The following is an 11,806-nucleotide window of genomic DNA, read 5'->3' as shown; positions in this document are numbered from 1 at the left end:
ATCTACCAATACATGTATAGCCTCGATCTTCAAGGTGTTTGATAGGAAGTTACGATTGCCAATCACTTTAGAATACTGAACGAAACTTGACTAGCTTGTTCTTTGGTTGGTTGGGATAGAAGGTGGAGGTTACATTAAGAAAGACAACCATCGAATTTAACTGGGTGCATCAAAAGGGCTACCTCTTGCAAAGTGTCATGTAATCTTTTGTTTCCTTTTGTATATGTATCAAAAGTGTTTCTTTGTTCAAAAAAAAAAAAAAAAAATCAAGTATTTATCAATTCCATTCTCTCTTGTTCCAAAAATAAAAGAGGATAGTCAATGTAAATAGTCATTTTGTTGTTTCATTGTAATAAGCAAGGAGGGTGTATGCCGTTGATGTACAACGCGAGTAATTGTGAAATACCTCCAACTCATTCACAATTCTCGTAAAGTCCGGACAACTAGCTATATTTCGACCTTGGTTCTTAGCCTGAGAAACTATCTCTTGGTGATTAGTAGTCATAACTTCAGATCTTTCTTTACACATGTGTAGATACACTTTACACTCTTATCACATGTCTTTTTTTGTTATCAGTGCTAGGATTGTGCCTTTGATAGATAGATTGACATCTCCATTTTGCTGTGAGCTTAAACTGACTTGCACATGTCACATTTGATGGAATCTGAGCTTATATTTTGACCTAGAACTTTGTAGGTACGTTCTAAGCAAACCTTCACGAGACTTAACTCGTCCACTAGGGACACTTAGTGGTTTAAAAAGCTTAGTGCATACGCTAAATGCATTCGAGAGACCAGCGACAGTGGTATAGGTAGGATTTCCTTAGTTTTGTTTTACTTGAGGACAAGTAAAATTCAGGTTTGGGGGTATTTGATGAGTCCTAAAAAGTGCATATTTCTATATCTTTTTGTTGGCATTTAACTCATCTTTTATGCATTAATTCTACATTTTATCCCATATTCTGTATTTTCATTGTTTTCAAGAATAAATATTTTTATTAATTAATTTTGTACTTTTAGGTACTAAATAAAGATTGGATGAGTTGCGGAGCAAAAATAGCAAAGGAACGACAAAGAATCCGGCAGAAAGATAGTGCAGATTGTGGTATGGAAGACTCAAAGGCTAGCAATGGGCTTAACAAGGAAGAAATTTTTCTTAAAGAAGAAATGGGCTCAGAATTATCCCAAGCCCAACTAATCTCCCAAGCCAAATCTCAAACCCAAAGCCCATTCTCATGTAGCCGTCATATTGGATCCACAGATGCATCCAACGGTCTCTTCATCGATGTGCATCAGATTTCGATACGTCGGACTCACACTACAGCACCTAACTCTAATCTGAGCTGTCAGTTTTGATGTATCACAAATCCAACGGTCGCTCCAAGCATGTTTCCCTCGTGCCGTTCGATTCAATCCAGATGTGATAATCCAACACTCATCCTCGCTGTTCATCAAACCCTTCTGATCCGCCCAACACCATAGCACCTAAACCTATTTCACCCAAACAGAACCTAATCCCTAATTCCCATCGACTTCTTCTCCTTCTTCTCTCCCTCTCCTCTTCAACTGCTCTCTGCAGAGAGCTTCATCATCACCACCACTCCATGTCACCACCAAATCATCTTACAAACGCAACCCATCTTTACCACCAACTATCCATGATATATGTCAACTAATTTCAGCAGCGTCACATCTCATCAGTGACGTGTGAGTTGAAGAAATTGGTTGAAAGATATCAATGATGGAAGAGATAAAAGCTAGGGCATGGAGATGGACAAGGAGAGGCAGACGAAACATGGGTCGAAGAGCAATTGTCCCATCTAATTAGGTAAATTCGAAACCCTAGTTTACTGTTGAATTTGGGGAAGAACACAAAACCCTAATTTTGTAAATTAGGTATTTTGGGGAAAGTACTTGTAACTATAAATATGGGTTGTGGGTGTTGTGTGGAGGGGATGCTGGAATAGCCAGCGTCCAGAACTGTGTTCTGTTAATTTTTGTTCTGAATTTATGTATGTTCACTGTTTCTCCATCCATTCTGTTAGCATTGTTATCATGTGTGTTCTGTTTTAGTTCTGTTATTGTTCAAAACATATTCTGTTCTGTTCTTACTGTTCCTGTCCTGTTTAATGTGTATGTTCTGTTCTGTCTTGTAATGTTCTCATGTTGTTCATGTCATTCTTAGATGTGTGAAATGTTCTAGGATAAAATTGAATCAAGGTAAACCACATTTTACTCTCACAGTGCATATCATGTATGCATTGTAGTTAGGATAAAACTATGTGATATTACCACAACTCATACCTTATTGATATTGTCAAATTCTCTGACTAATTGTGCTTTAGTCAGACATTTAGTGCTTAGGATTGACACTTTAGTTGTGATTCAACTGTCCATTGGTGAAACACCTTAGGTAAAAGGCAGGCTTGAACCTTTACCTTTACCTGCTTTAAGGAAGAATTGGCATGATTAGTTGAGTTCATCCTTTTATCTTCACTGTTTTGTTTTTATTTTGCTCTTTTTTCATGTTTAGACTCATTCCATTGTTTACTGTTTTTTTTCTTTCATTTGCTATTTTCTTCACATCACTGCCCTTGGCTTAGGCCTTGGTATGCAACTGTTTCTTTATCACTCTTGTTCATGTTCTTTGTGTCTTTAGTTTCTTTTCTGTTTTGCTCCTTTCTTCTCACTATCTTGCTACTGTCCTGTTACTTTTTGTTCACTTCCCAAATTCAGTTTAATGTTCTGTAATTTTGTGCCCACTGTAATCTGTAAAGCAAAAGGATCAAAGCCCAGCTCATTACTAGGTTACCAAGCCCAGTTCACAACTCATTGTTTGGTTAAATCAGAGGCTTAGTTCACTTCACTGAGCCCAAGCCTAGTGCACTTCAAAACCACAAGCCCAGATCACTTTACTAAGCCCAGTACAGTTCCAAAAGATCTAAAGGGTACTCAAAGCCCATTGACCACTCAAAAGCCCAACAACAAATTAGAACCCAAAATAGCTAGAAACTCCAAACACACCCAGTCTCTGTGGATCGACCCGTACTTGCACGAGCTACAACCGACGACCGTGCACTTGCGGTATTACACGTAGGCCCCCGTTTTTATTGCTCTTAATTTTCACACTTCTCCGGGCCCACCAGAACAACAGTTACAGTCTTTGCAGCAACCTTTGGCTAATGTTGCTGTTGCCAGTAGCAGGCCTGATCAAAGACGTTTCAACAACAATGGGATTTAATATCAGTACCATAATAATCAGAACAACAGGAGGCAAAACAACAGCAACCCAAGAAACAACAATTCTCAGCTGCAGTCAAGAGGTAATCAGGGAGATCAAGTCTGTAAAATATGTAAGAAGAGGAATCACACGGCAAATCGGTGCTGGTTTCGTTATGATAAAAGTAATGACAATCAACGTCAGTCTTCTGCCTACATTGCTTTACCAGGTGGTCAGAATGATAATGATTGGGTCACAGACACGGGGGCTACTCATCATCTTACTGCAGATTTGAGGAATCTCACTATTCCTCATGAGTATGATGGAACTGAGCAAGTTCACGTTCGTAATGGTAATGCAATCAACATTGCCAATGTTGGTAATGCCTCTTTCCTCTATAAGTCAAGATCTTTTGCTTTGAACAACATTTATCATGTTCCAGAAATAAAAACGAACCTACTTTCAGTTAGTCAATTCTGCAAGGATAATGATGTATTTTTTGAGTTTCACACTTCTTACTTTGTTGTGAAGGACAAGCAAACGGGGGCAACACTGCTGCGAGGGCTGAATAAGAATGGTCTCTAGGTTTTCTCGGGTATAGACATGCTAGCACCTTCAATAAAGCCGCAAGCACATGTCTCTTCTACTCTACCACTGTGGCACCAACGTCTAGGTCATCCTATGTTGCGTACGGTCTCCAAAGTTTGTCAGCAATATTCCATTCCAGTTTTAAGTAATAAGTTTGATTTCTGTCGCTCCTGTCATGTTAGTAAGAGCAGAAAACTTCCTTTCTCCCTTAGCAAAACTGTTTATGACAAGATGTTAAGCTTGATAGTCTCTGATATCTGGGTTTCACCCAAGTTATCTAGACTTGGATTTCGTTATTATATTCTTTTTATGGATGTTTATTCACATTTTACATGGATTCATCCTCTTGTCCAACGTTCTGATGCTTTACAAACATTTATTTTCTTTCGAAAACAAATAGAAAAACTTACTGAACTAAGAATTAAAGTTTTTCAATCTGATAATGCTCTTGAGTACCAAAAATTCACTTCTTATCTGAATGACTCTGGAATCCAACATAGGTTTTCTTGCCCACATACTTCTCCTCAGAATGGACTTGCAGAACGTCGTATACGTCATGTAACTGAGTCTGGTTTGGCTCTTTTGTTTCATGCACACATGCCACAGACCTTTTGGGATGATGCATTCTCTACAACTTGTTATCTCATTAACAGGCTTCCTAAATCCAAAACTGAAGAAACAGATCCTCTTCAACTCCTTTTTAATAAGCAACCAGATTACACCTTTCTAAGAGTTTTTGGGTGCTTAGCACATCCCTGCCTTCGTCAATACAATAAAAATAAACTTGAGCCACGTTCTCTTCCGTGTGTTTTTATAGGTTATAACAGTGCTCACAAAGGTTACATGTGTCTTCATCGTGAAACAAATAGAATCTATATTAGTCGTCATGTTCGTTTTGAAGAGAGATCATTCCCTTTCATGCCTATTCCATAGCAGCTGCCGCCGTCTTGTTCAGGTATAAAACCCTCTTGTACTAGTGTACTGTTTTCTCATCCTTTTAGAAACAGGAGTATCTCAGCAGCTCAAGAAACTGGTACTCTGTAGTCACCTATTCGTAGGGCTTACACTACTAACTCAGAACTTGCTTTGTATACTTCATCACCAACTGCTCATCAAGGTTCTCAGTTGTCCTCAGGCAGCTCTTCAAACCAAACTCAAGCAAATACAAACCAGTGTTCAGCAGGAAGTTGAACAACCCATGCAGCAAGTTGCAGTTGCTCATCCCATGGTTACAAGAGCTAAGGCAGGCATCTCAAAGCCTATTCAAAAATTGTGCTTGACAGCAACAAAGCATCCTCTACCTGAGTCTGACTTCATGGAGCCAACATGCTTTTCTGCTGCGAACAAGGATCCAAAGTGGAGGAAACCTATGGATGATCAGATCAATGCTCTTATTCAAAATGGTACGTACTCGTTGGTTAAATATGAGCCTGGCATGAATGTAGTGGGTTCGAAATGGGTTTTTCGTGTTAAGCAAAACCCGGATGGGAGTATCGAAAGACGCAAAGCACGCTTGGTGGAAAAAGGATTCAATCAACAGGCAGGTGTTGATTACGGTGAAACTTTCAGTCCTGTTGTCAATCCATGTACTATTCGGCTTGTGTTGTCACTTGCTGTGATGAATCGTTGGCAGCTGAAACAATTAGATGTTGAGAATGCCTTTTTACATGGCCATTTGGAGGAGGAGGTTTTCATAAAGCAACCACCAGGATATGTAGACCAGAATTATCCAAATCATGTATGTAAGCTGCACAAGTCGCTTTACGGCCTTAAACAAGCTCCCCGTGCTTGGTTTTCGAAACTCACTAATCACTTGTTGCATCTTGGGTTTAAGGCCTCAATTGCTGACAGTTCTTTGTTTGTGTTGTTGTCTGCATCTTACACTATTTATGTCTTGGTGTATGTTGATGATATAATAGTTACAGGGTCTGATCCAACTATGCTTACCAAGCTGATTGCAGACCTTGGTAAAGCCTTTGCAATTAAAGACATGGGTGATTTGTCTTTCTTTTTGGGAGTTGAGGTTCTCAGGCAAGGATCAGATATTGTTTTAACTCAGCGCAAATATGTGACTGATCTTCTGTGTAGAACCAAGTTGGATGGTGTTAAACCAGTGAATACACCATTAGCTTCAAATGCCAAGGTTCAGAAGCTTGGTACGGAAAGGTTTGCAGATCCATCATTGTATCGCAGTGTTGTTGGTGCACTTCAATATTTGCATCTGACGCGGCCTGACATTTCAGTTGCAGTTAATAAAGTTTGTCAGTATATGCATGAGCCGTTTGTGGAGCATTGGGAGCTGGTAAAAAGGATCATTCGTTATCTGAAGCATACTGTTGACTATGGTTTACATCTGAGGTCCTCTAGAGATTTCTCTTTGCATGCATATTCTGATGCGGACTGGGCAGGCTGTTTGGATGATCGCAGGTCAACAAGTGGATATTGTGTATTCTTTGGTGGGAATTTAATTTCTTGGAGTGCCAAAAAGCAAAAGACTGTCTCTAAGTCTAGCACAGAGGCTGAATATAGGGGTGTTGCAATTGCTGCTTCTGAGGTAATGTGGATTCAGTCATTACTTAAAGAGCTTGGCATTGGTACAGCCACTCCAACGTTATGGTGTGATAATCTTGGTGCGACTTATCTCACTGCAAACCCGGTTTTTCATGCCCGTACTAAACACATTGAGATCGACTATCATTTTGTGCGGGAAAGGGTGGCTGAAAAGAAGTTGCAGGTGCGGTTTATTTGTTCTAAAGATCAACTGGCTGATATATTTACGAAGGGGCTCTCTTCTCCAAGGTTTCACTACATTCGAAGCAAGTTGCACATTCGTCAACTGCAGTACAACTTGAGGGGGGTGTTAACCATACAACAGAGAGTCTTCCTCAAGACTCTCTGCTCGGTTAGTCAGTAAGTTAGCGCTAGTCTATAGGCAAGTTAGTCGTTCCTTTTTGTTAGCTTAAGTTAGCACTAGTCTATAGGCAAGTTAGTCGTTCCTTTTTGTTAGCAATAAACTCGTTCTAAGAGTAGTAACAATATTTGTGTTTTATCAAAACTCTATAACCATATCTCATGTATAAATAAGAGTTTAATCTCCACAAGGTTTCTGTGGAAGATATTCTACCAAAAACAGTGTTCTAAGTTATTCTTTCATCGATTATATCAATTTATGTCTTCATTTCATCCAAATTAAAAAAAAAAAAAACGAATTCCCAATTGTTTGCTAAAGCGCTTGAGTTGATTTACAAATTAAAGCTGGTGGATTTGAGATTTTGTTTGCTGAAATGCAACAGAAGAAACCCATGGAAAAAACATATCACCATTTCTGAGAAGGTATGATTAAAATTTTTCATTTTTTTTTTGTTAGATTTATGAGTATTAGTGAAAACACAATTTGGGTTTAGTCTACATGTGTCAGTGTTGTCATCTTTGCATGCAAATGAGAGAGTATTAAAACTGTAATTACAGTTTGTAGAAAGGGCTATGGAAGTAGCTGCATATTTGAATGATGGGTTTGTATATTCATTGAATGTGAATTGAGTTATATTAATGTTTGCAAGCTGTTTGTTGTTAGTTCTATGACAAATTTCGATTTCAGTTAACACCATATTCACATTCATATCAATGCTTCTTATTTTCCCAATTCAGATTTAAATTTGGATTTACAGTAATACCAATTTCGATTTCAATTCACACAGGCATTCAAAGAGCAATCAATTTGTTTAGTTTTATCAGCAAGCATGACTAGGGATGTGCAAAGAATAGTGTAAATAGAGGAAGGTTTGGCATATACTTGCTTACTTCGTATATATCATAGATGGTCGATCTTTCTTTTATAAAGAGTTGTGTTGTTGCAGTTTGAGGTCAGTTCAATATCGAATACGTACTCCAGCCAATCACCACCAAAATGTCGATTCTCACTAACAGTACTCTGATTATGTTTGCCACTATTAATTACTGTACACGTACGATCAGAACTTTGCATTCATTGCTACCAATCATCTGGCGAAAGTGGTCTGTCACATTCATTTTGATGTTGTTGTGGCTGTTGTGTAACCTCACTTAGATAGTGCTATAAGTAATATCTATAGTTTCGGCAAATCTTGACCTCGAAGAATAATATTAGAATATAATGCATTTTTTGTTTTGTTAGGGCTGGTGCATTTGTTTTGTTTTGTTGCAGGCTAAAGGATTCCAGGGAAGGAGCTATATAAGATTACAAACAAGCAGCAAACTGATTAATCCTTCATTAGCATCAGGTCTCCAAGGCAGTGCCGGCTCTGAAGCCCGTCAACTTGTGGAACAGCACAGGGCGGATAAGTTTTTAAGTTACTAAGGTCTTGTATTTTGAGGCCCAATATCTACTGGTAATTCAAAATTTAAGAAACACGACGGGAAACTACAAAATTAAATTATATGAAACAAAAATAGGAACCGTAGAGGGGACTTGTAATCCAAACATGCAAGTGTCAGAGAGAAAAACATCAGTCCAAGTTTAATTAAGCATAGCGTTTGTGTTTCCATTCAGTACTTATGTTAACTTGCCACGTCACTAGTTCAAATTGATTTCCTTACTAGTTTTGTTTTTCATGGTTTTTCAGTACTAAACGTTCTTTCTTATTGTCTCATAGTCTTAATGTCTCAAACTAAGTCTTGGTTTGGTAATGTTTTTATTTTTTCAAAAGCACTTTCAAAACCTATATATGTCAATAATTTTTGAAATTAGTGTTTGGTAAAAAAAAATTAAAGCGCTTTTTAGCCAAAGCACTTTCCAAATTCCGCAAATTTTAAAGCTGGGATGGAGGAGCTTTTAAAAGTTACAAAAACATAAGTTTTAGTCCCACCTAAATTTAATGTATGATTTATCTTTTTTATCCCTGCTTTATTTTATAAATGACAAATGTTACCCTTAAATTTATATACAATCAATTTTCATTTCTTAAATTTTATTTTTTAAATATTATTATATTTTATTTTCAAACTATTTATTTTATATACCATTTCATTTAATTTGCCAATAATTAAATAATCACTTTATTTTAGTTTGATTTTTTGTTTGAAAATTATATATATATATATATATATATAAAAGTGGTTAAGTAATTTTTTTTTAACAATCATAATAATAATGAAAATTAGTAAATTTGATATTATATATACTTATATTTAATAGTAAACAAATTAATTTATTTCTTAAACCAATAAAATTGAATATAACTTATTTTCATAGAAATGTCTGTTTTTGTCATTTGCTATAACAACAATGGTTGAACCTGATATTTTACCAAACACAGTTTGGTTTCTTTTTTAATCAGCTTTTAACTTTATTTAATTTTTTACTAAACGTCTAGCTGCTTTTTTCTCACAGCACAACAACACACAGCAGAAAAGTGCTTTTACAAAAGCTGCAACAATACCAAAACTAAGCCTAATCCATGTTCATTTATCAGGGAAAAGGCTAGTTTCTTAAGAATGGTGGATGGCATAAAGTGAGAAGGTAACGGATTATGATTGTACTTCTTTTACTTTGATACAATGTTGCTTAGTCTAAATTGTTTTTTTTTTTTTTTTGAAGGTAGTTTAAATTGGTTGAGAAAATTAATTTGCAACTCCAACCTGTACACTTTATCATACCCAAGTTGGTTGCTTGCTTGAGATATACAGAAGTCCCTAAATGGGCTTTTTGGAAGTGTTACGTTTTAGACTATATAATTTGACTACATGAATTTCACCCATTTCGTTTCGATTTTCAGATAACAAAATGTGAAATATACAGCCCACAACATGTGTATATTTAGTTGAGATATACAGCCCACAACATGTGTCAATAGTTAATTGCTTGCTTAATTAGTTGGTTCTTTACGTATACATGAAATCTCTCATGAACCTTACAGATAGTACCATTGACTTCACAAGATATCTTTAGCTAGCTATATTGATATCTTTAGTTAGCTAGATTCCTGCATAGGTAGGTGTATAGGTAGGTTTATGCCGACACCCCTACTTTCGTATTGAGCAAGTTGTTTTGATATTGTTGTGGTTGCAGTACTACGGATGACAATTAGGTCTGTTGGGGCAGGAATTTTTTTTTTTGTTCTACCTATTCTCTTAGATTTCAAAATATGGATATACAACATGTTTGTAGTTTTAGTTCTGGGTTGTCATGCACTAACCTGAAAGAGGTATTCATGTTCATCTTTAAAATGGACTACTGATGGTTATTTCAGATCTAAATATACAGAATATTTGTTTGTAAATTATGGAAAATTGTTTGTAGTTGTGTTTATACATTGTGGATATCTTAATTTGTGTGTTATTGCATGGTATAAAACGTTTGTCTTCTATACCAAGATGCGAATTTAACATATCCAAGCAGTGTCTCCCAATTGAATGGTTTCTTTGTATTGAACCTTGTTAGATCAAAATGTTAGAATAATCCCCGTATTTTCTCAAAATCAGTAGCCAGTAAAAAGAGTAGCTAAGAAATCTTAATTTTGGCAACGATATTTTTGAAAGTTTCATTGCATGCTGGAGATGAATGTGTAAATTCTCATGATCTCGATGTTGACAGTATGCAGGATTGTCATCCAGAGGTAGTTCACATTTAGGCTTCCAAGGCTCTCCTCAGTCAGAGGTAGCAATCTGAGGAGGAAAATAATTTCGTTTCAGTATTTTCAAGAACAAATCTGCACCAGACACTGATGGACCTGGCTCTGCGTCTCCGAGGTCAGCTACATCTAATACTTTCAGTCTTGAATTTGTTTATTTTTGAAATGAAAAGGTTAAATAATTGAAAATAAATTTTTTGGAAGTTCGTACAATAGCTAAATGCTTCGCTACAGAATTCCAATTCACAAAAACTTGATTAGTTGGAATCCTCAAAGAAGTTAGCTTTGTTCACGAACTCTGCTTCACCTCCAAGTCTCCTGCCAAACATACTTATATTTCTCTCCTTCCATAAAAGATAAAATCCTGCAGATAACATGTGTGCGTGTATCCTTGGATTCGTATTTATAAACTTCTATCTGTTCTTATTTTTCATTAGATTTCAAAGACATGAAGATAACTTAATAGGTGCTAACATGCTACTTTTTTGCATTGCAGCCTGGTATAACAAGTATCTGGACCAGGTCCTGATGGGGAAGGGAGAAGCAGAGTCGCAGGATGATAAATGAATGTCATCATGGAACTTAGACAAGAACCACTAGCTACACTTGCTGCACAGATGATCCATCTTTTGTTCTCTTTTTTTTGTTTTCCTGCCATCAGGTGTGTTCTTATCATGTCCCAAACTTTCCACAGGCATTTTGGATGTTGATGATCTTAGTTGCCAGGTTTTTTAACTTTCTGGGTGTTGTTCTGTTGCCCAGATTTATGTTTTTTAAACAGTTAAACATCTTACTGTTGGATATGTAAGTTTCTATGGTATAACAATGTAAAAATTTGTTATGAATGGTATAAGTTTTTGGTTTAGTATGAATGATGTGTGTTTTGAAAAGCTTTTTATTTTTTGTGTGAATGGCTTAAGTTTTCTGAGAATTTTGTAATCATGAGAATCTAAAATCCGGCACCGGAGAGCAGTGACCGTTAACCGGCGGCATGAAAACAATGTATGACGGCTTGAAAAGGCGCCACAAATAGAATAACTATTCCTGACGGTTGATCAAACGTCACAAATGATCTCAAACTGTCACAAAAAACATTTTGTGACCCCAATAGTATGACGGATTCTTTCCCGTCACAAATGTGTTTTTGTAACGGTCTTTTTTGCTATTTGACGGTTTTCTGGTATTTGTGACGGTTTAAAAACCGTCACTAAAGTATCTCTGTTTTGGAGTGAGGGGAATATGTCTTGAAGAAAACTCGAGCATCCACGATGGAACCAAACTGTGGAAAGCTCGGAGAAAATTGGGAGGGTCCATTCATAGTAGACAGGCCCGCATCTCGTGGCTCATACTACCTAAGGAACCTCGATGGAATTCAATATTCAAAACCATG

The 11,806-nt window shown here is 36.8% G+C and overlaps 1 long non-coding RNA gene across 3 annotated transcripts; it reads left to right on the top strand.

Moving 5' to 3' along the window:
* The first annotated feature begins 6,927 nt into the window (after positions 1 to 6,927).
* Positions 6,928 to 11,281, top strand: LOC113319657. Of its 3 annotated transcripts, none has more exons than XR_003345728.1 (5): positions 6,928 to 7,141; positions 7,992 to 8,175; positions 9,177 to 9,305; positions 10,380 to 10,534; positions 10,913 to 11,281. It is a non-coding gene; the product is annotated as an uncharacterized LOC113319657 (long non-coding RNA). The 3 variants fall into 3 exon arrangements; XR_003345727.1 differs by having other exon boundaries at positions 7,962 to 8,145; XR_003345726.1 differs by having other exon boundaries at positions 7,962 to 8,175.
* Positions 11,282 to 11,806: the final 525 nt, after the last annotated feature.

This window comes from Papaver somniferum, chromosome 10 (assembly GCF_003573695.1).
Source record: "Papaver somniferum cultivar HN1 chromosome 10, ASM357369v1, whole genome shotgun sequence".
NCBI lineage: Eukaryota > Viridiplantae > Streptophyta > Magnoliopsida > Ranunculales > Papaveraceae > Papaver > Papaver somniferum.
The sequence above is the reverse complement of the archived record's forward strand: the minus strand, read 5'-3'. Positions and strand labels throughout refer to the sequence as shown.